The following is a 24,375-nucleotide window of genomic DNA, read 5'->3' as shown; positions in this document are numbered from 1 at the left end:
TCTGTACAATTCTAGGACCGGATTGATTGTCACAGCTGCTTACATGTACCTGCCCTTCTTCATGTTATAAACTTGAGATTACACCCCATTGCTAAGAGGTTCAAGGCAGCCGATGCTTTGCTCCTAACGCAGTTCGGTTACAGAGCAACCTTTTCCCAGACAATATTTCCTTGCGGCTGGTGTGTTATTACCGCCAGCTGCCAATGTTTAACTAATGGCTATTATCTGTGACATTTCCATCTTCTCAAAAAGGAAACAAAAATGGCTTTCCTTAATTAGACTTGTGCCCTAAATACCGCACTCGCAGTCAGCTTTATTCCCGATGCCCTCCATAAGGACTATTGAAGGAGCAGAAACCAAGGTAGGCATGTGTGGTTTCTCAAACTCATCTTGTACAAAGCCTCTAATTTTTGCTTCTTGGCCCAGTGCACGCACAAAGCGTTCTGAGTTTCTAGACGGGAAGAAAATGGGCAGATAGCCAGCAATTTATCTTTTTTTAAAGGCCAGAAACCTCTTTCAGTTTTTGAGGCCCTTGAGGAGCACCCTTTATGCCAGCAGCATTTCATTAGAACTGTCAGGAGCGAAAGTGAGTGACAGCTGGAAAACTTCATTATGTGTGTCAGCAGAATCACAGCTAAGTTTCGATTAATATTTAGTTCTTGGTATCTGCAAAACCAACCTTTTTCTTTGCTTTGAAAACTCTCCGGCTAATACCCTGCAGACTTACATTCGTTTATAAAAAACGGTTCCCTTCTAGAAAGATTGCCTTCATCTCTATACACCTGTATCTTTTCAGCTTTTCTTGGTAAAAACATTTTGAATAGACAGACAGACAAAGGGCTGCTGCCCCTGCTCATCAGCCTTCTACTGACTGGGACAGTCGAAACAGAAGCCACAGTTACACTGTGGGGTGAGCAGTTCAGGTGGCTTTGGGGCATGCAGAGAACAGGGAAGGGAATCATCAAGTGAAGACAATTTAGGGTCACCATATTCTGAAGAGCAAAAAAAGAGGACACATTTGCCGACTTCTGCTTTTAACTACAGATCGCCGTGAGGACGATTGTTTTAAATACCCCTACTATATGTAGGCTATTGAAGCGGTGATATATTGCTAGTAGCAATGCTCTTAACTTCCAACAGCAAAATAATAAAAATGCATATTGGTCCCTCCCTTGCCACATGAAAGCATTTGGCCTCATGTTTGCATTGCAGGGGGGTGTTAACTGTTACCCTCCCAGACTCCTTCTCCCAGATCTTGTAGCTGAGCCAGCATCCTTTTAGTTCAGCCACAAGAGAAGGGATTTCTAGAGTATGTGGCTAGGATAAGATGCTGCTCGGTTGTGATTCTCTGCCGCAGACTAGCTTAGCTGGGTGCCTTAGATTTGAGTCTAATGCACCAGAATTTGTTTCTTGGGTTACTGTAAACAAAAAAAACAAACCCAAAAAAAACCCAACCCCTGGACATTTTGCCAAATTTTAAAAATCCGCCCAGACAGAAATTTTAATCCTGAGAAAGAGGACATGTCCCGGGAAAACGAGGACATATGACAACCCAATGCAACTTTCCTGCCCCTGTTTCAGTGTGAACTTCAGCAGGGAAAAGCAACTTGAAAATGCAACAGGAGGAACAACCTCACAATGTTTCAAGCCACAAATGTGAGCATACCTGTGGTTTCCCCCACAGCAATCTTTCTAGTGCACTAGTAGCAATTGGAACAATGTTTATTCACTTCAAAAAATTTCAGTGTGCAGGGGTTTGGTGTTCCGATTTGCCTTATATGGTGACAGGGCTGGATTTACTGCATAATGTCCGTGAAGCGCAATGGAAAAGTTGGCATTGTGAGAGAGCTCACTCATTCACTTGCCTGTACATATATAATTATTGGCCCTTTGACCCAGCCACCGGTCTGAGCAGAATAAAATGAACTGCATTATTTTGTGCCAGGTACTAAGTGTGATAAGTATACAACACAAAACACACTGAATTGTGCCCCTACGCTAAGAAATGAATAATCATTCTGACTATGCAGTGCATTTCCCCCCATATTTTTGAAAGAACGGAACTTCCAAAATTCAAGCTAGAATTCAATGGAACAGATTGTCTCCAAACTATAATCAAATTTCAGGTGCTGTGTATTGTTTACATTAGCGGCATAAGAAGAATCAGCTTGTGGAATACCAGTGAGGACTTCGTACAGAAAGGGTCTTTCTTTATCAAAACTGGAGAAGTGATTGGTTAGGTTTACATTGGAATGTTGCTTCCAGTCTTAATGAAGAGGTTTTACTACAACATCATCATAATTCTCCATGAATTCCCCTCCTTCCCATGTGAACTGACCCCCAAACAACCCAATTAAAATTGTTCAAGGTCGTAACCATTTAACGCCAAGCAGGCCAGCGTTGTAAAACAAGATTGTCTGTATGCTGTGAGAATTGCTTCTTTCAGTAGTAGCAGGAGATTTGGGGGGGGGGGGTTGCTGGTTACTTAGCACACATTTAGATTTCAATGCTTCACTAGGAAGCTAAATAGCCACTCATCAATCACAGAGTACCACCGTTGGTGTAAAAAAGAAAGTATTTGTTTTAAATGGGCAAAACATTATGGCATTGATCATAAGGACATTAGAAGAGCTCTGCTGGATCTACTGAAAGTTATGTTTAATTTGCTTCTAACCATGGCCACCCAAGGTGGCTCTGGGAAATCCACGAGCAGCGCATGAATTTTGACATTTTTTCTTTTTAATTTGTTTATTAAATTTCTCTATTCATCCAAGGACCACAGGGTGGTTTACAATATAAAAACACAAAGCTGCTTAACAGAGTACTGTTATAAGAATTTTGAGGTCATATCTATATATATATAATAATTGTTCATAAAACATGTACATGAATGTACAGAAACATGTCTGAAGCAGCACAGGAAAACAGGCCTGACTGACACCATTTTGACTCTCTCTGACCAGGTGTTCCTCTGCAAGGAAGAAGTGGGGTGGGGGGAACCTTCTCATTGTCTCAGGAATTAAAGTGATAATCCCTGGCATCCTGATACCTGACTGCCAGACAAAAGGGTGTGATTAACTTGGCTGGGAAACAGGGAAATGTAAATATCTCTCAATTTTGTTGATTAGGTTTTGGGGGGCAGGGGGCAGGGTCCAGACTGCTCAGATTACTGCCACCAGACCTCCCCTTTCATGATGTACCTATGATGAATCTAGGGAGGGGGGTCTTGGGCTACACCCCTTCTGTGACATATGGATGATGCTTCTGGGGGGTGGGCTGAAACCAATTTCAAATTTCTTTTTAAGGGCAAGACATCTTTGTTTGGGGGTTCCTTCCTGGTTCTCCTGTGTGAGAGGAAGGACCCTGTTGCAACAGCAAAAATAAAAGTGCCTTGCTTCGTAAGTCCTGGTTTGGTCTCTGTTATTTGGTGGGCAGGAGACGCTTAAATTCGTCTGCTTGCCTGGATCCTTGAGCTCTCCCTGGGTCAAGATCCATCTCTCTGGGTAACCCTCCCTTTTCTAATGTAGCAATGATTGAGTGTTTTGCCAATTCTTTTCTTCCACAGCAAAAAAAAAAAAAAGTGAGGAGTGAGGAGATACAAACAGTAATTTCATTTCTCTTTGGCGCTTCTCTTTAGCTTATAAATAATCTGCTTCCATTTATTATATCAGTTTTTCCATTATGTCTATGAAATTATTCTAACAATAACCAGGTAAAAATTGTTGTGTGAGTGGTAATCTAAATTTTATTTTGTTTTATTTTTGTATCTTTTTTTTTTTTGGTATTTCTACTTTTTCTTTCTGTACATACAAATGTAGCATCTAAGTCATTCTTTCCTGTAAATAATAATAATAATAATAATCCCTTTCAAACAAGATACATGAACCTCAAAGAGAATTCAGAACCACATAAGGAAAATGTTAATAACTTATCGATTGTGTCCTAATTAACAAAATTTTTGTCCTTTGTTTCCTCCACAGCCAAACTAGGTGAAGTAAATTAAACTGACTGAGTAGACAATAACAGCAGTAATTAAATAACTATGATCTTATATTATTTGCAGCTCCCCAAGAAGAAATTTCTAGAATATTCTCCCCTTTCTTGACTATTTATCATGATTATTTTTTAACTAATTATATCTTCAGGCCCCAACCCCCTGCAGGCCTATTTTCAAAAGGATGTTTTACAGGAAATCAAATTGACATTTTATCTCTTTGATCACAACCTAAGAAGGAGGACCTAGAAAGCTATAACGTTTCAGCAAGGTTTAGAAGTGCTGTTATAGAAGTACTGTTAACTTCCTCCCAGTGACTCGAAGGCAGACAAGAAAACCCCCTTGTTGGAGATACATGCAAAAGCAGCAAGAATTATCTCAAGTTCACCTGATTGCCTCAAGATATACAAATGGCGTATAATTAATAATTTGAAGGTTTTGTGCATTATGTGTTATATAGGAATACTGAAATGTGTCAAATGACTTTGGGACAAAGGGGGAAAGTGAATTGCAAGGACATTCTCTCTCCTTGACCTCAAGACTCTGTGCCCTAGGATTTAAAAGCAGCCGGAATTGTCTCAAGATCATGATGGCCTCAAGACATACAACTGATATATGATTATGTTTTATGTTGTGTGATATTCGACAGAAACATTGAACTATGTCTGACAGTATGTTATTTCCACAAGGAGGGGGGGGTGAACCAATTTTGTGTTTAATTGTTTTTTAATGTTTAATGTATAGTGTCCCAATGTTTTTTTTTGTATTATTGCCATGCATTGTATGCCTTTTAAAGGATCAGGATATTGCATAGTCCAGTATTTAGATTAGATCAACTTATGACCACGTTTTCTTGTCCCACCTGGCACTCTGCAGTGTGCCAGCCTTCTTACACAATTTTAGATTGTTTTAAATCATTTTACCAAGAATAAGCCCCAAGATCCATGAAACACCAGATAAATGAAGGTATTTATGTCTTGATTTAACAGGAATGATCCCTTTTAGAGTTAAATTTGACTAATTTGGACATGTTTTATGGGGCTGTATAAATTTTAATTTGGCTTCAGTTCTAATTGGGCAAGTGTATCCAAGGTGCAAGTAGCTTTCTTCCTTTAAGAGCAACTGGGCAACTCCCTACAGTGCAAGGCCAGAGCCTATAATAAAGGCCCATAGAAAGCCCAAGGCAAAGGCATCTCTCTCATGACATGTCCAAACCTGTGGCAGCTATGGTGAGTGCCAGGCGACATGGTCAATATGAAAGCCCTAAGGGGATTCACCAGGGATTGTTGCTGTTGTGCCACGTTGGAGGTGTGCAACCAGAGGAGAGCTAGCTTTTGACACCTGAGAACACACAAAAGGGTAAACAAGCAAACTGCACTTTCCAGTCAATATTGGTGGACCATCCTGTTAAGTGTAATACATAGACCATTTTTGAGAAATGCTTCTCCCAAAGTACTAAAACAACACATCTGGTTATTCTTTTGTGGGGCAACAATTTTTAAGAAAAATTATAGCCCCAAATGGGGAATTGTTATAAGAATTTTGAGGTCATATCTATATATATATAATAATTGTTCATAAAACATGTACATGAATGTACAGAAACATGTCTGAAGCAGCACAGGAAAACAGGCCTGACTGACACCATTTTGACTCTCTCTGACCAGGTGTTCCTCTGCAAGGAAGAAGTGGGGTGGGGGGAACCTTCTCATTGTCTCAGGAATTAAAGTGATAATCCCTGGCATCCTGATACCTGACTGCCAGACAAAAGGGTGTGATTAACTTGGCTGGGAAACAGGGAAATGTAAATATCTCTCAATTTTGTTGATTAGGTTTTGGGGGGCAGGGGGCAGGGTCCAGACTGCTCAGATTACTGCCACCAGACCTCCCCTTTCATGATGTACCTATGATGAATCTAGGGAGGGGGGTCTTGGGCTACACCCCTTCTGTGACATATGGATGATGCTTCTGGGGGGTGGGCTGAAACCAATTTCAAATTTCTTTTTAAGGGCAAGACATCTTTGTTTGGGGGTTCCTTCCTGGTTCTCCTGTGTGAGAGGAAGGACCCTGTTGCAACAGCAAAAATAAAAGTGCCTTGCTTCGTAAGTCCTGGTTTGGTCTCTGTTATTTGGTGGGCAGGAGACGCTTAAATTCGTCTGCTTGCCTGGATCCTTGAGCTCTCCCTGGGTCAAGATCCATCTCTCTGGGTTCATAGGAACCAGCTTAAATTTTACAACAGTACCAAACAAAAACAATACCCTCTCAGTTTAAAAGGCTATCGATTTTTCAATTAGTCAAAGGCCTGGGAAGAAGAGGAATGTTTTTGCCTGGGCCCCAGGTGAACCTCTCTGGGGAAAGCATTCCACAAATGGGGAGCCACCCTCACGGAACAGGAACACAAAGAAGCACCTCAGATAATGATTGTAAGTTCAGGGTCTGTTCATATGAGGAGAGGCAGACCTTGAGATATTGCAGTCCTGGGCCATTTGAGGCTTTATAGGTAAAAACCAGCACTCTGAATTGGGCCTAATGTATTGGCATTACGGGCTCAAACCGTCTTGCACCAATGAGCAACCTGGGTGTCTAATTCTCCACCAGCTGAAGTTTCTGAACCATCTTCAGAGGCAGCCCTGTGTAAACTGCGTTGCCGTAATCAAACTTAGAGGTTAGAAGACAATAGTCTGCTCCTGCTGCTGCTCCTGAGCACCAACTAGTAAAGTATTGTCTCTGAATCTGGAGGTTCTACTGCGCCCAATAGCCAATGATGGCCCTATTCTCCACTTAGCTGCCTAATTCAAAGTCATGCATGCTAACATCGGTTGTGACCAGTTTGCTGCAATGAAGTCCATGACTTAGTAAGAAAAAGATCAGATCCACAGATCCTCTCACACACAAGCATACATGGTTCAGCTAAATACTGGCAGCGCAGCCAGCTCTGGCAGCACCAACCATCTGTTGGAAGAGGTCCTGATACAGCGCCCATCCCAAGGCACATCATCAATTTTGGCAATGCCCATCTGATATAGGGTATAGACACCAGCTCTACTAAAGAGGCTCTTGGTGAGGCCAGAGGGACATCGCCCGGCTGTGAGTCTTGAAGGCCGCTCCCTGCAAGGCCCTTTCCACCTGGCCTAGGGGTGGTGCCCAGACTCACCCAGCACTACTAAAGAGGCCCCTGGGGAGACCAGAGGGACATCTCTATGCCTGCTTTGCTGTTGTTTAGTCGTTTAGTCGTGTCTGACTCTTCGTGACCCCATGGACCAGAGCACACCAGGCACTCCTGTCTTGCACTGCCTCCCACAGTTTGGTCAAACTCATGTTCGTAGCTTTGAGAACACTGTCTAACCATCTCGTCCTCTGTCATCCCCTTCTCCTTGTGCCCTCCATCTTTCCCAACATCAGGGTCTTTTCCAGGGAGTCTTCTCTTCTCATGAGGTGGCCAAAGTATTGGAGCCTCAGCTTCAGGATCTGTCCTTCCAGTGAGCACTCGGGGCTGATTTCCTTCAGAATGGATAGGTTTGATCTTCTTGTAGTCCATGGGACTCTCAAGAGTCTCCTCCAGCACCATAATTCAAAAGCATCAATTCTTCGGCAATCAGCCTTCTTTATTGTCCAGCTCTCACTTCCATACATCACTACTGGGAAAACCATAGCTTTAACTATACGGACCTTTGTTGGCAAGGTGATGTCTCTGCTTTTTAAGATGCCTGCTAACAAATCCTAATTCTTGGATTCTTTTGCCCCATCTTTTTGTGCCTGCCAAACAGCTGTGTCATGCTTATGGTAAGATTTTATTCTCTTGTTAACTATGCTGTTTTAAATGTGCATTTTATATTTGACTTCACTTAGCAATGTTTTCTTTTGAAATGTTTAAGGTTTTTTTGTTAACTTTGTTTGTGTTAAATATGTATTCTGTGGTTGACCTTTGTAATGTTTTGTTTTGAAATCTTGAAGATAATATTTTAGTTTCCTGTTAATTATGTGGCTTTGCCTGTATATTTTATATTTGACTTTCCTCACAAATTTGATTCTGGATTGTTGTATTGATGTTTAATATGCTATAAACCACTCAGATTTTTCGTAAAAATATAAAGCGGTATAGAAATGAAATGAATAAATCATCATCATCATCATGAACCAGTCTTCAGTCACTACTGAGAGTGATGGATGTGGGAGTGTTCGCCCTTTTGCAAATGCAAGACCTGATCCACCAAGCCAAGCCATTCACAGAAATCTGTGCATGGATCATCTTTGCTAAAGCAATACGCTCATAAGATTGCCAACCAACCAGTATTTTGCTAGTCTAATCTGTAAAACCATCTTCTGTCATCTAACTATTACCAGGATGTGTAGAAATAAGATAATCCAGATTCTGCTTCCCAAAATACTTGCCAGATGACCTTGACACCCAAAATCCTGCCCTGGCTCTTTCCCTTACCCACAAGGTTTTGCCTTGGCTCTGCCCCTGACCCAGCTGCTTTTGTCTGTACTGGGCCTGATCCTGAGCCACGTCCAGGTATCCAGTATTAGTAAAAACCAACGATGGCAACCCTAAAATGCTAAATTTCAAAAAATCACTGCCATTTAGGACTGCTTGCTGGTAACTAAAATCAGTCATAATACAGTTCATAGATATGTATTGACTGATGCACTTGTGTCCTAGTGTTATGGGAGTAAGGGCTGCCTCTTCCAGAACATATTCCATAACAGAAATTGCCACATTATGTTCATTAATCATAAGACAGTGACATTTCAAGTAGAGGGCCCAAGGTTATGGGACTTCCTGAAATGGTAAGTGACAATAAGATGTGTCAGTCAGGGAAGGAGGGGGGGGGGATGCAATTCATTAAGCATTCCTAAACATACAGATTGTGTCAATGTGACAGGGATGATGGCATTGTGGCACCGTTCGCACCTATAAGGAGAATATTTCACTGGTTTGACATGATCGCTACTGAAGTTGCAGACAGCACAAATAAACCATACTTGAAATCCGTCTTCCTGGGTTTTATGATTCAGACTGTTGCTAGTGGGAATAGCGGACAGTTTTAGGTCCTGCATATATATGCCTTCATAAACTTAAGGTCATGAACTGGCCAAAGGGCCATCCTTTTTACAGCTCTCCCAAAATGCAGTTGCAGCAATTCAAGGTGTTGGTTTTAGTAAGGGCATGGCTGAGCAAAAGGGCAATTTTTGGGAATGCTTTCATTAGCACAGAAAAGGAGAAAGGTTGGCTGCTCACGAAACACTGCCCTCCAGCTAAATAGATCTTGTTTGCCCTTCCTGACCCTGGTTGGCTAAGTTTGCCCATGTGACCACTCCAGGAAGCATCTCCCTACCTGCAAATTGGCTGTGCGTACCCCCAGCAACATCAGCACAAGCCCAGTATGATTACGGTAGTTGCTTAGCATGATGGATATCGTCATGTTCATAATATGATATGCAACTGTGATTGGATGAGATCCCGTGACCGGATGAATTCCTTATAGAAATAAAATAGAAAGAAGCAAATCATTGTGTGCAGAGAGTAGGGGAATGGCAGTGAACCATTTTGGGGGAGAAAGTTAGCATTAATGGGGGTGTCAGAAAATATCCCCTCCCTCCCAAAGCGCTCTTTTCAACCTGAAAACTGAAACAGGCAAACATTTGTCACAGACTTAGTGTTAATCTCTAAAGCCTAATTAGCTCAGGCTGTAATCCTAAACACAGTTACTTGAGACAAAGGCTCAATAAAACACGTGGGGCTTCCTTCCAAGTAAATGTGCATACAATTGGGTTATAAGGCCCTACATACCTTAATATATCTGCACTGAGGGCCAACCACAATAAGCAAGATTTTACAGGTTTTACTTTTGACTGTCTCATTCATGCAACATGACAAAGCACGTACAGACAAATTTCTGGGGTTCAGCCTCACACTTTTGGGTCCACCTGTTGGAGATCTGCACCTGAACATTTCCCAGAAGTTGTTTGTGTTGATTACCCCTCAATGAGATAATTACATGCTGCAGATTGCTTTGGCTGGGTTATCATATGGTATCTCCCACACTAAATTTAGAATAAGACATGAAACATCTATACAGATAATGTTCCGACGGAAAAAATGAGTGTAACCCAGCAGATATGGAGTTAAACTCGACCCAAAATGATATCATGTCCAACCTTTGCTCTCTTATCAAATGTAAAATGGCATTAACAATGACCAACCTTAGAAGGGTGCAATAAAGTTGGACAGTATTGATGGCAAAGTATTCATCCTATAAAGTTTTATATACATTATTTTGATTACTGTTGATCAAATGCGTTAAAAATGATGCAAACACATTGAGCCTCCTGTATGTAACACATTTATTGTTGACTCTAAACTATTATGGTATGGCTTCATATTTTATTCCCAACCAAGCTCCATTCTCTGATGCTGCACTGCTTTCTTTGCTTTATCACAAAATGTAAGTAATTTGGAAAACATAATTCCAAAAAAATACACGCAAGGAAATCACAACAGGGTAACAAATTATTAGCCAACTTGGAAGGTCATAAATTTATTTAAACAACCTCCAAATAGTCCCTGATCACATAAACAACCCCTGTGAACATTGTTTTTAAGAGCTGGTCTGGTTTCCCATTAACTAATGTGCCAGCCTAATTTGCTCAAATGGATATAATCCTAACTTATGCAACAGCTTCTTCTGTTGGTGAAATGCTATACTGTATTACTTCTCAAGGTGAAACATTATCTCTGAAAAAGATTTCTCTCTCAGATCAATAAATCTTGATACTCCTGTCAAATTCAGACAAAGGGCTTTGTTCTTAGTCTCACTGGAAAGCAAGCAAAAGTTGTAGCGAGCAGAATGCTTCATTGTTCGGTTTCTGCTTGTCTTCTTCGCATTTATGTTGCCAGTGGTTATGCAGAAGAGGAGCTGGCAACCTTTTCAGCTCTGTGGGCACATTTGGAGTTTTGAGCGAGTGCTGTGGGTCACCGGCACTTTGGTCCTTTGTCTCCCCACCCCCAGGCATAAAGAGAGAAAACAAACATGAAAGCTCACTTTGCTTTTCTAAGGGATCTGAGTAAAAGTACGAGAGTTGGAACCAGTAAAATTAATCTGAAAAGTACACAGAGTGTAGCAGCATCCCAGGAAATGGGCAAAAGAATCAGCCAAGGCAGCGGTGGCAGAAAGAAAAGTGGGCGAGAGGGAATGAAAGTGATTCAAAAGATGTTGACTGGATGATGCATGGATAGCAAGGCCACGGTTTGGAGGAAGGAAGGAAGGATGGGATCAAATGGGAAGAAATCCAAATTGATATAGAGCCACACCCACCCCAATAATTTAAAGCACCCTTTAACCGTTATGGCTGTCCCCCAAGAATCCTGGGAACTGTAGTTTGTTAAGGTTCTCAGAGTCCTTTACAAACTCAGTATCTTTTACAAGCTTCAGGAATTTGCATGGGGTTGGACTAGATGAGCCTTGGGATCCCCTTCCAACACTACAATTCTATGATTCTAAAATGGCATATGAGTACTTCAAATCTGGGATAGGTAGGGTTGGCTCAGATTAAGTCAATATATTTCCTGGTTCTTAACCCCCCCCCCTTTCTCTTCTTTTTTTAGGAAATAGTTTGTCTTAATCCAAACTAAACACAATCTGAGCCTGACTAAGCTTGTGCATCGCTTTCACAAAAAATCCCGAGGCTTCTTTGAGAGGAGTCGTGATAGTGACACAGGCTTGTAACACAGAGATGGGCTTCGGGAGCCCAGAGCAGAAGTGTTGAGCCTAAAAAGACAGTAAGAACAGAAACTTATTCGGAGATCAAAAGTTCCTCCATGACAATGACGAAGTGGTAGTTCACCAAGGTTTCCGCATGAGCAAAGTGGCCTCTACAAGCATCATTTCACAAATCTTATTTACATTCCCCTTTTGTTAACATTCATTTGTCATTCACTGTCAACAACCATTTCTCACTTCTGTTCTGTGGGTGCTACCTGCAAAATGGCCCAGAGTATTTGCTGTTCTACAAGTGGCTCAACAAGGCAGGCTTAAGCAGTATGTGGACCGAGAACTCCCAGAAGTGCAAGCTGGATTTCAAAAGGGCAGAGGAACCAGAGACCAAATAGCAAACATGCGCTGGATTATGGAGAAAGCTAGAGAGTTCCAGAAAAACGTCTACTTCTGCTTCATTGACTATGCAAAAGCCTTTGACTGTGTCGACCACAGCAAACTATGGCAAGTTCTTAAAGAAATGGGAGTGCCTGATCACCTCATCTGTCTCCTGAGAAATCTCTATGTGGGACAAGAAGCTACAGTTAGAACTGGATATGGAACAACTGAGTGGTTCAAAATTGGGAAAGGAGTACGACAAGGTTGTATATTGTCTCCCTGCTTATTTAACTTATATGCAGAATTCATCATGCGAAAGACTGGACTAGATGAATCCCAAGCCGGAATTAAGATTGCCGGAAGAAATATCAACAACCTCAGATATGCAGATGACACAACCTTGATGGCAGAAAGCGAGGAGGAATTAAAGAACCTTTTGTTGTTGTTTAGTCGTGTCCGACTCTTCGTGACCCCATGGACCAGAGCACGCCAGGCATTCCTGTCTTCCACTGCCTCCCGCAGTTTGGTCAAACTCATGTTCGTAGCTTCGAGAACACTGTCCAACCATCTTGTCCTCTGTCGTCCCCTTCTCCTAGTGCCCTCAATCTTTCCCAACATCAAGGTCTTTTCCAAGGATTCTTCTCTTCTCATGAGGTGGCCAAAGTATTGGAGCCTCAGCTTCACGATCTGTCCTTCCAGGGAGCACTCAGGGCTGATTTCCTTAAGAATGGATAGGTTTGATCTTCTTGCAGTCCATGGGACTCTCAAGAGTCTCCTCCAGCACCATAATTCAAAAGCATCAATTCTTCGGCGATCAGCCTTCTTTATGGTCCAGCTCTCACTTCCATACATCACTACTGGGAAAACCATAGCTTTAACTATACGGACCTTTGTCGGCAAGGTGATGTCTCTGCTTTTTAAGATGCTGTCTAGGTTTGTCATTGCTTTTCTCCCAAGAAGCAGGCGTCTTTTAATTTCGTGACTGCTGTCACCATCTGCAGTGATCAAGGAGCCCAAGAAAGTAAAACCTCTCACTGCCTCCATTTCTTCCCCTTCTATTTGCCAGGAGGTGATGGGACCAGTGGCCATGATCTTGGTTTTTTTGATGTTGAGCTTCAGACCACATTTTGCGCTCTCCTCTTTCACCCTCACTAAAAGGTTCTTTAATTCCTCCTCGCTTTCTGCCATCAAGGTTGTGTCATCTGCATATCTGAGGTTGTTGATATTTCTTCCGGCAATCTTAATTCCAGCTTGGGATTCATCTAGTCCAGCCTTTCGCATGATGAATTCTGCATATAAGTTAAATAAGCAGGGAGACAATATACAACCTTGTCGTACTCCTTTCCCAATTTTGAACCAATCAGTTGTTCCATATCCAGTTCTAACTGTAGCTTCTTGTCCCACATAGAGATTTCTCAGGAGACAGATGAGGTGATCAGGCACTCCCATTTCTTTAAGAACTTGCCAAAGTTTGCTGTGGTCGACACAGTCAAAGGCTTTTGCATAGTCAATGAAGCAGAAGTAGACGTTTTTCTGGAACTCTCTAGCTTTCTCCATAATCCAGCGCATGTTTGCTATTTGGTCTCTGGTTCCTCTGCCCTTTCGAAATCCAGCTTGCACTTCTGGGAGTTCTCGGTCCACATACTGCCTAAGCCTGCCTTGTAGAATTTTAAGCATAACCTTGCTAGCGTGTGAAATGAGCGCAATTGTGCGGTAGTTGGAGCATTCTTTGGCACTGCCCTTCTTTGGAATTGGGATGTAGACTGATCTTCTCCAATCCTCTGGCCATTGCTGAGTTTTCCAAACTTGCTGGCATATTGGGTGTAGCACCTTAACAGCATCATCTTTTAAATTTTTAAATAGTTCAGCTGGAATATCATCACTTCCACTGGCCTTGTTATTAGCAGTGCTTTCTAAGGCCCATTTGACTTCACTCTCCAAGATGTCTGGCTCAAGGTCAGCAACCACACTACCTGGGGTGTACGAGACCTCCATATCTTTCTGGTATAATTCCTCTGTGTATTCTTGCCACCTCTTCTTGATGTCTTCTGCTTCTGTTAGGTCCTTACCACTTTTGTCCTTTTAAGAACCTTTTAATGAGGGTGAAAGAGGAGAGTGCAAAATATGGTCTGAAGCTCAACATCAAAAAAACCAAGATCATGGCCACTGGTCCCATCACCTCCTGGCAAATAGAAGGGGAAGAAATGGAGGCAGTGAGAGATTTCACCTTCTTGGGCTCCTTGATCACTGCAGATGGTGACAGCAGTCACGAAATTAAAAGACACCTGCTTCTTGGGAGAAAAGCAATGACAAACCTAGACAGCATCTTAAAAAGCAGAGACATCACCTTGCCGACAAAGGTCCGTATAGTTAAAGCTATGGTTTTCCCAGTAGTGATGTATGGAAGTGAGAGCTGGACCATAAAGAAGGCTGATCGCCGAAGAATTGATGCTTTTGAATTGTGGTGCTGGAGGAGACTCTTGAGAGTCCCATGGACTGCAAGAAGATCAAACCTATCCATTCTTAAGGAAATCAGCCCTGAGTGCTCCCTGGAAGGACAGATCGTGAAGCTGAGGCTCCAATACTTTGGCCACCTCATGAGAAGAGAAGAATCCTTGGAAAAGACCTTGATGTTGGGAAAGATTGAGGGCACTAGGAGAAGGGGACGTCAGAGGACAAGATGGTTGAACAGTGTTCTCGAAGCTACGAACATGAGTTTGACCAAACTGCGGGAGGCAGTGCAAGACAGGAGTGCCTGGCGTGCTATGGTCCATGGGGTCACGAAGAGTCGGACACGACTAAACGACTAAACAACAACAACAAGTGGCTCAAAGCAGGAGAGTTCAGACCTACCCCAAACAGAAGAGGAAAGAGACGCTAAACACATGACATTCGCCAAATTTGGCAGGGTGAGGAGAAGCTATTTCATTTAAGTCTTCAGCTATACCTGATTCTGGAGCTTTCATCTGGTTCCTGTTTTATTCAGGAAGCACAGCCTACTAAAATTAATTCAGATCAGCGATTCCCCAACTTTTCCTCCCCCATGGACCACTTGAGAATTGCTGGAGGTCTTAGAAGACCCCCCCTTAATGGCTTTACAGCCTGCCGTCACAATTATAATGCACTGTGCTACGGTAGATGTTTTCGGCTTTTAATTGTATTTTTAACGCTTCTTTTTCTTCTTCTATATTGCATGACAATTGGAATTCAAATTACAATACAGCAAAAAAAAGAAATAAAGGAAGCAATAGCTATTAAAAAATATATTTAATTCCATAGATGTGCCACCTTCCATCTTCAAGCACAAATCCATGGACCACCTGAATGAAACTCACAGAATGCCCGTGGCCTGCTGACCACAGCTGGAGAACCTTGATTTAGATCAGGAGTCCCCAAACTTTTTTCAAAGAGGGCCAGATTTGATGAAGTGAACATGCATGAGGGCCGACCAACGTTGTTGAGCTTGTTTTAGGATTGAAGTTGTTGAGCTTTTTTTACATTTTTACCCCACAGTTGTTGAGCTTTTATTAGGATTTTACCCCAGGACATACAGTGGTACCTCAGGTTACAAACACTTCGGGTTACAGACTCCACTAACCCAGAAGTAGTACCTCAGGTTAAGGACTTTACCTCAGGGTGAGAACAGAAATTGTGCGGCGGCAGCGGGGGGCTAAAGTGGTACCTCAGGTTAAGAATGGTTTCAGGTTAAGAACAGACCTCCGGAACAAATTAGGTTCGTAACCAGAGGTACCACTGTATACTGAAACAGATTTTGGACATGCCTGGTTTAGATGCTCTGATTTTACCCAGGACAATGTTCTCGTTCTGTTTTGAGATTGTTTTCTCATGAGGAAAATGATTGTGGTTTACCTCAGGTCCTATATTTATATTGGGCCCATAAATGTATGCAACAATTTGGCAGGTGTGGCCGAATCCATGAGAGTGATGTTATCAGGCTCCTTTGACTTGGTCAGGTGTGTCTGTTAAGGGCTATTATTGACTCTTAAGATGGAGAAAATGTACCAAGTATCTTTCCGAGGAAAGGGCATCCATCACTGTGAGGAAAACGTTTTGCACAGCGGGTGGAAGAGGAGCTTTATTGTCTCAAGGATAAAAAACAAAAAAAAGAAGGCCACCAGAAGAGAAGTGACCGTCAGGGGAGTAGAAGAGGAAAATTACTAAAGCAGCAGTCTTTTGGACAGGCTCAGGAGAGAAGAGCCAGGAGCACTGCGGCAAGAGAGGAGCTCACATTAATCAAGGGGAGAGAGATAGCCAGCTATAGACAGGAGCTTCACATACATAGAGCTAAATCTGGAAAAAGCAAACCAAAGGAATAACCTCCATGCGCTTTCACTTAGAAGGCCTTCACTTCAGCAGGGTTCACCCCGTCGTTATTTCAGTAGACAAAATCGTTGAGCGGCAGCAAACTTTGCACTAAACTCTCTGAGTAGATAGCGCCGAGGTACACCAGAAAGAAGCCTTCGCCAAGAGCTAAAGGCTGTGGGATATACAGCTATTAATGATAAATTAACATGTGCTATTAACGGAAGATGGGGAATATGCAGGAGAAATGATTTTGAGGGGATGTGGAGGGTGTTTGTAGAATTTGTACTGTTAAAACGGAAAAGGGTCAAACCATCAAAAGAAGTCTTGAAATTTTGGGAGGTTGGATAGTTACAATGGAATGGTCTCGGGAGTGGGGTGCACATTTTTATTCTTATTTATTATCATTGCTTTGTCAAAATAAAAAAATAATTTATAAGAAAAAGAGCTAAAGGCTGCCTCCTTGCATTCTGGAAGTTCTTGGGAGACGCCATCTTCCCCTCTCAGAGCTACAATTCCCAGAGTTCCCTTGGGAGAAGGAGTGATTATTAAACCACTCTGAGAATTGCAGCTCTGAGAGGGGAAGATGGCATCTCCCAAGAACTCCCAACACCCTAACTATTCTCAGTATGATTCTTTGTGGGGAGCTGTGGCTGTTTAAAGTGGTATGATACCACTTTAAAGGTATAGCACGGATGAGACCCCACCCCATTTTCTCTCTATATACACACATATATACATATACACAGAACTCACCATGAATGCCTCCCTTGTAATAATAATAATAATAATAATAATAATAATAATAATAATAATAATAATTTATTTATTTATACCCTGCCCATCTGGCTGGGTTTCCCCAGCCACTCTGGGCAGCTTCCAACAGAAATATTAAAATACAATAATTTATTAAACATTAAAAGCTTCCCTAAACAGGGCTGCCTTCAGATGTCCTCTAAAAGTCTGGTGGTTGTTTTTCTCTTTGACATCTGGTGGGAGGGCATTCCACAGGGCGGGCACCACCACCGAGTAGGCCCTCTGCCTGGTTCCCTGCAACTTGGCTTCTCGCAATGAGGGAACTGCCAGAAGGCCCTCGGCACTGGACCTCAGTGTCCAGGCTGAACGATGGGGGTGGAGACACTCCTTCAGGCATACTGGACCGAGGCCATTTAGGGCTTTAAAGGTCAGCACCAACACTTTGAATTGTGCTCGGAAATGTACTGGGAGCCAAGGTAGGTCTTTCAAGACCGGTGTTATGTGGTCTCGGCGGCTGCTCCCAGTCACCAGTCTTGCTGTTCTCTTATAACTGCGCTAGCAGCGTAGCTGGCAACCCAGGCAGAGCGCTCTGGGAGGAGCCTGCATTGACTCCACCTACCGCCTCCCCCTCAGCCACCCTCCAGCTAAGGGGGAGGTGGCGGGCGGATGCAAGCCCCACACTGCCCTTTCGAGTGGTGCGGTGGCTGCAGGCGCCCAAAGCACCCAGTCACTCCCAGGAAAGACGTGTGGCTCGGGCGCACTGCAAGCTCCGCAGTAGGTGCTGCCCCCTGAGGAAGCAGTGCCCAATGTGCCCTGCCCCCGCCTTGCCCCCTAGCTATGCTGCTGAAAAGGTGCCCACCTGAGAGGTGCCGGAACTGGGGGAAAAAGCCCTGTGTGTGATATATATACAGAGAGAGAGAGAGAGAGAGAGAGAGAGAGAGAGAGAGAGAGAGAGAGAGAGAGAGAGAGAGAGAATACCAAGTATTAGTTTCACCATTTTGGGTAAATTTATCATCTTCTCTTAAATAGGGTAATCGTATCCATGAGTTATGCCCACTGGGGTAAACTGGCACAGGGAATCTCCGCTATCACAACGCATTTGCACCAGCCCCATAAGTAGTCCTGGTCTTGGACCCCAAGTGGAGGTGTCTGGAAGAAAGGGGGAAGCATGATGGGCTAGACTGGAGCTTAGTGGGAACCAGGGGTATCCCTCAACGGGGGATAACTTGACCACGGTCCGCCTGCTTGTGAGGCAAACTAATCAAAGTGTCTCGGGCAATGGGCACAAGGTGTGGCAAACTGTCTACCTCCTGGACACCCTGCTTGCTTGCCTCATGGATGGTGTGGGCCTGCAGAAGTTACACATCTGCAGTCCTTCTCTTGCATCTTCTCCTGGGTTCTCAGGGTAGGGGGGGGGGCTAAACTCCTAAAACAGCAAATCCCTCTCCAGGCATTCTACCCCTCACATGATGAGGAAAAGTGTGAGGATGAATCTGTTGGCCCTGATCCTCATCTCCTGGCCCCACTTCCTTGCACACACAAAAGGCTGAATGGCTCCACAGGGGCCAACGCCATTAAGTCTCCGCAACACCACCTGCACTCCATTTTAAGGCTTTGAAAGCTGCAGGCTGTGTGGCTTTATCATCATACCAAGCTTCCCCTTGCCTGCTGTCTACTCTCAGTTTTGCTCAATGTATAGCTACCGGTAGCTAAAATTTGGAGAACTGGGAAGCTTGCTCATCATGACTTTGTGATATTTTGGTAGCTCCCGAGGGACGTGCCCTTCCATGTGTTTTCATGTCCAGCGTGGCTTTTTGTGTTGTGTGTATGCATCTTGGAGGAGTTTCTGTTTTGTTTTTCTCTTGTATTTTTGCAATCTATTGTAAGCCACCTTGGCAGCTGTTGAACGAAAAAGGCATGGAAGACATGTTCAAAATAGATTATGTGGTTCACATCACACTCGGTCATCTTTATAGTGTTATTCTTCCCAGACATTGACTGCTTTCATTTAAAGCACATCCCTGACCCCACAAACCCTGTTGCTTGTCCCCCCACAAAGCTATAATTCCCAGTGTGCTTAAACTACAGTTCCTAGGATTCTTGGGGGATAGGGAATGCACTTTAAATATATTGTGCATGCACACGAAAGCTTATACCCAGAACAAACTTAGTTGGTCTCTAAGGTGCTACTGGACAATTTTTTATTGTGTGTATGCAGCCTTAGGGACCAAGTGGCCAAGGGTGAGAGGAGAGTATCTTATGTCAGGTTGACTACCAAGCTCATGGCTGAAGTGATATATGAATCATAGAATTGTAGAGTTGGAAGGGACCCTGAGGATCATCTAGTCCAACCCCCTGCTGAAGTGGTACAATCTTGAATCGCAGGGCACACCTCAAGCCAATTGATTCCACACTTGTGTCAAATTCATGGAAGGAAGAGAAAGGGGGTTGTGAGAGAGTAAGACTGAAATGGAGGCTTTTGGAAAGCACATGTAAGTCTATCTACTCATCATACCGTAGTCTATTCATTTAATCTACAGGTTTCCTAAAAAGAATCAAGAATTATGCATTCTCTCCAAAGGATATTCTCTGAGATAGTTGCTGCAGATTTTACAGCAGCCGTTTGGTTGGCAATCATTATGAATCTCAATGTACACCCCAGCAAATGTGGAAGAACCCATGCTGGTGCTTGTTTAATAACTGGCAAAATTACTAGGATAAAGTCTAAGCTGTAACTGTTAACAACCTAGGATTATCTAATGTCTTCTGTAATAGCTCTATATATGCCTAGTCAGAGATGGAGATAAGTCCATTAAGGCTGCTACATACATTAGCAGAGCGGATAGCAAAATCATGTCTAGCCTGAGACTTTTACTACTGTTTGCTTTCAGACTGATTCATCAAGGCATTAAAATGTTCTCATAGGTGGGGGTAATGCACAGTTCAGGCCATTAAAACACAGTTTGATTCTGTAGTATCTTTTCTAAAAGTCACATTAAAAAAATGCTTTATGGAGTTAAATAATGCATGACACTGTTTCAAACCATTTTTAAGGAACTCATTCAAAATTCATCCTAGTATCCTCCAGGTGCTCCCCACTGGAATAGGAGCAGAGGTTTTTTTCCTTCCAAAGTTGTGCAAGGTTTCTTAGATTTCATCTCATATTGCTTTATCTGTAAACCTGTGATGCGCCTCAAACAAACAAGCAAACAAAATCATATTATAACAGAGTGATTTGTTGAATAGTTACAATAGCGGGAAGTCTATCTAAGTCAGCGATTCCCAGACTGTGTGCCAGGAATTATGAAAAGGATGGAAATGTGCAACGAAATAAAAAACCAAGTGCTCCGAGCCTGGTGTTGGCATTGGAAGAGCACAATTGTAGTTTAAGTGCTGCTTGTTCATATTTGCACTGGGACCTTGGCTCATACTGCAACACCATGGCGAGAAGTTCATGTGAAATACTGAGAGATAAATAAACAGCTGTTATTACAGTATACAGTGGGTGTGCATAATGCATACTATAGCCAGAGAACAAACTGCCTGCTTGGACCACAGCAGGAAATTCAAAGGAAGAAAATAAAAGGCTGCTTTGTCATGCTTATATGTACACATCACTCAGTATGTTACGGCCAAATTTTTCAACTACCACCACAGAAAACTATTGCATCTGAGTAGGTATCAGATGATATTAAACACACACAGAGATAGAGAGAGAGAAACATTTTATGGCACTTGAGGCAAGATCCTTGCTTCATAGATGCAAGTCCCAAGTTTTACAAAACTTTAAACGGCTTAGGGCACATTACACTCCAACCACTTTCACCCGAACCTTTCATCTTTGGCCGTTAATAATAAATTGGTTGCTGTGGTTTTCTTTTTCCAATAGGGTCAAAATAGGTCATTGGATAAGTGTTAGGTTAGTTGCATAAATGTTGGAGGGGAATTGTGAAATAGTGTTACAAAGGAGTTGGGGCAACTTGTGTTTTTAAACTGCTTATAACATTTATATCCTACCTTTCTTCCAAGGAGCTCAGTGGTACAGTCTATACACTATACACACAACACACACACCATCATTTTATCCTCACAACCACCTACTGGTCAGAGTGTGAGGGTTTGCCAAGGTCACTCAGTGAGCTTCATCCAATGGCTGAGTGGGGATTTGAACCCAGGTTTCCCACATCCTAATCTGACACACTGAAATGACCGCACCACCCTGACTTCCTTGTGCTATTTGCAGAATTGGAAGAAAACCACACTTTGCTTCAGCAGCTGCAGTAAGAATGACCATGAATCAGTGATATATTGTTTGCAATTAATGTTCCAGCCTCACCTGCCATCAATTAATTAGTCTGAGCTGAGGATCATCTTGAGAGCAATTTGTGTTCTAGTGTTCCAACCCATTTTACAAATCAATAAAAACAATGCAATCCTTCCTTCGCCACTGTTCCCTTTTCAACAGGTTTGTAATTCAGAATTTACTTCTCACCCTTGCAGTAAGGAAAGGCTGTGCCAAATCCATTCCTGGTGTTTAGTTTATTTCAGTCTGCTGAGTTATACCAATAATTACAGTTTGTTCTGTTACATTTTTGGCACGAACTCTCCGGTAAACATTACTGAAACAGATCGGCATAATATCCTATATTCAGGGTGCCTGTATGCTACAAATCAATGCAAACTCACAGCTTAGGACTAGCACCCTCCGATCAATATGTAAGTAATAAGCTATTATCACACAGGGCAACAAAGCATGCTATTATATAATACCGTATCAATGCACAGCAGAGTCTGTTTTTTGGTGTTGTTGACAAAAGGGTAAATCTCCAGATGTATAAACTCCTTTGTTCATGCAGCTACTTGTTCACAGCAACTGAGCTGAACCACTGAGTATGTCCTCTCGTTCTGGCATTTCACAGGAGTAAAGAGCAGAACAGCGTCTCGACATACAAAAATGTCAAAATGACCTTGAACCTGGAAATATCCAACATTACTAATACAGGAACCAGGAAGAGATTTCCTGGAACAAGTAAAAACAAATGTCTTTCAAGTAATCACACAGCCAACGAGGACATAGAATGTGAAATGGAATAAAAAGAGAGCAACAGTTTACACTGTAATGGCTACACAAAAGGTGAGAGAGACTGCTGGGGTCCATCTTGTCTGATTTGAGACAATGTCATCTAACCCAAGGTTGCCGTATTTCAAAAACTGAAAATCCAGACACAAAACTTGTTGAGCTTGAATGACGTTTTTGAGCTATTTTAAAGGAAATTTGCCAAAATCTAGACTTCTGACATGGATTGCAATATGTCCAGATTTTCCCAGTTAAGCGAAACTGTTTGGCAACCCCAATCTGACCTCCCTGCAAGCAAATCAGTATAAATGCTCAATAAGCAGATCACGAAGCACTACCCCATGTCTGCTGACCAAGTGCTGCTAGCTACAAACTGTTGGTGGGCTTCTGTTCTGTCTTTTTATGGGACGCAGGTGGCTCTGTGGGTTAAACCACAGAGCCTAGGGCTTGCCGATCAGAAGGTCGGCGGTTCGAATCCCTGCGACGGGGTGAGCTCTCGTTGCTCGGTCCCAGCTCCTGCCAACCTAGCAGTTTGAAAACATGTCAAAGTGCAAGTAGATAAATAGGTACCGCTCCGGCGGGAAGGTAAACGGCATTTCCATACGCTGCTCTGGTTCACCAGAAGTGGCTTTGTCATGCTGGCCACATGACCTGGAAGTTGTACGCCGGCTCCCTCACCCAATAATGCGAGATGAGCGCCGCAACCCCAGAGTCAGTCACGATTGGACCTACCGTAATGGTCAGGGGTCCCTTTACCTTTACCTATCTTTAAAAATAAAATGAACACGAGTTTGACCAAGCTGCGGGAGGCAGTGGAAGACAGGAGTGCCTGGCGTGCTCTGGTCCATGGGGTCACAAAGAGTCGGACACGACTAAACGACTAAACAACAACAATCTTTAAACCAGATTGGACAGCTCTCAAATAGAGAACCATCCTCTGTAAAGCAGGGCGCGTAACCACCCTAGAGGTTGAGGTGCCTTCCTAACTCCCTTTTACAGTAGTTATGGGATCTGGGAGAACACAGAGGGGCCTAGACCTGCTCTAGAAATATTTCTCCCTCTGCTGAGTGTGGCATTTCCTAGGCAGATACCAAGGGCAGCAGATATCCGCTCGTTCCTTAACAAGATCCCAAAAAGATCAGTCTCATGTCCTTCTGCCGAGGAAAAAAACATGCTACCTGAATGCTAACCACATACCTCCTAATGAGCCATGAGTGGCAGATTACTGATGCTAGTTTGCTTTGCTAATAAATAAAGCCTTTGTTCAGTAGGGCTTTGTTCTTTGGCAGTTTAAACACCTTGTTCTTTCCTGTCATTTACAGAAACTGGGAGATGTGTCACTGGTGATGTAAAAGCAAACAGAGTGACATATAGAAAGCTGCATCACACCAAAGGTAGAAGGAATGAAGCTGAAGTCATGCTTCAAGTCAAAAACAGATTGCAGCCTTCTATGAGCTGTCAGAACACGCCAACTGGGAGTATGGAAAAAATAGGTTATTTTATTTACAGTTTGTATCCCACCTTCCACCATAAAATAGCTTGGTAATTTAGTGCTGATTTTAATTGTTTCAAACCACTTGTTTTTAACTTTTTAATTGATAATGTCTAACCCAGGGGTCAGCAACCTAAGGCCCATGGGCCGGTAGCAGCCCACAAGGCTTGTCTAACCAGCCCATGGTGATCCCTGCCGCCGCCCGCCGCCCCCTCTTACCAGCGTGGCACAGCGTGGGGACCGACTTCCAGGTTGATGGCGCCCATGTGCATGCGCACAGGCACTCCTCCAACCCGGATGTGTGCCAGAAATAGCGGGTGCACAAGCGTGTGGGATGGAGAAGTGGCCGTACACATGCACACACGCTATTTCCAGTGCACTTTTGGGTCGGAGGAGTGCCAGAAATAGCGGGTGCGCATGCGCACGGGTGCTCCTCCAACCCGGAAGAGCATGCATGCACACACGCTCCAGCCCATCCTCCGACGGACCCATCCTCGGATAAAGTTGCCGACCTCTGCTCTAAGCAGTTTACAAGAAGTATTAAAGTTTTGTTACACTCGAGTGGAATAAGTAGGCCACATGGAGCTATGATTCTTCCATTGTAAAATAATAATAATAATAATAATAATCACAGAAG

The 24,375-nt window shown here is 43.1% G+C and overlaps 1 long non-coding RNA gene across 1 annotated transcript; it reads left to right on the top strand.

Annotated features, from left to right (window-relative positions):
- Positions 1-296: 296 nt before the first annotated feature.
- Positions 297-23,661, top strand: LOC132592561 (uncharacterized). Its single transcript, XR_009558067.1, has 3 exons — positions 297-361; positions 22,089-22,303; positions 23,569-23,661. It is a non-coding gene; the product is annotated as an uncharacterized LOC132592561 (long non-coding RNA).
- The last annotated feature ends 714 nt before the right edge of the window (positions 23,662-24,375 follow it).

Source organism: Zootoca vivipara, chromosome 8 (genome assembly GCF_963506605.1).
Source record: "Zootoca vivipara chromosome 8, rZooViv1.1, whole genome shotgun sequence".
NCBI classification, from domain to species: Eukaryota; Metazoa; Chordata; class Lepidosauria; order Squamata; family Lacertidae; genus Zootoca; species Zootoca vivipara.
The sequence above is the reverse complement of the archived record's forward strand: the minus strand, read 5'-3'. Positions and strand labels throughout refer to the sequence as shown.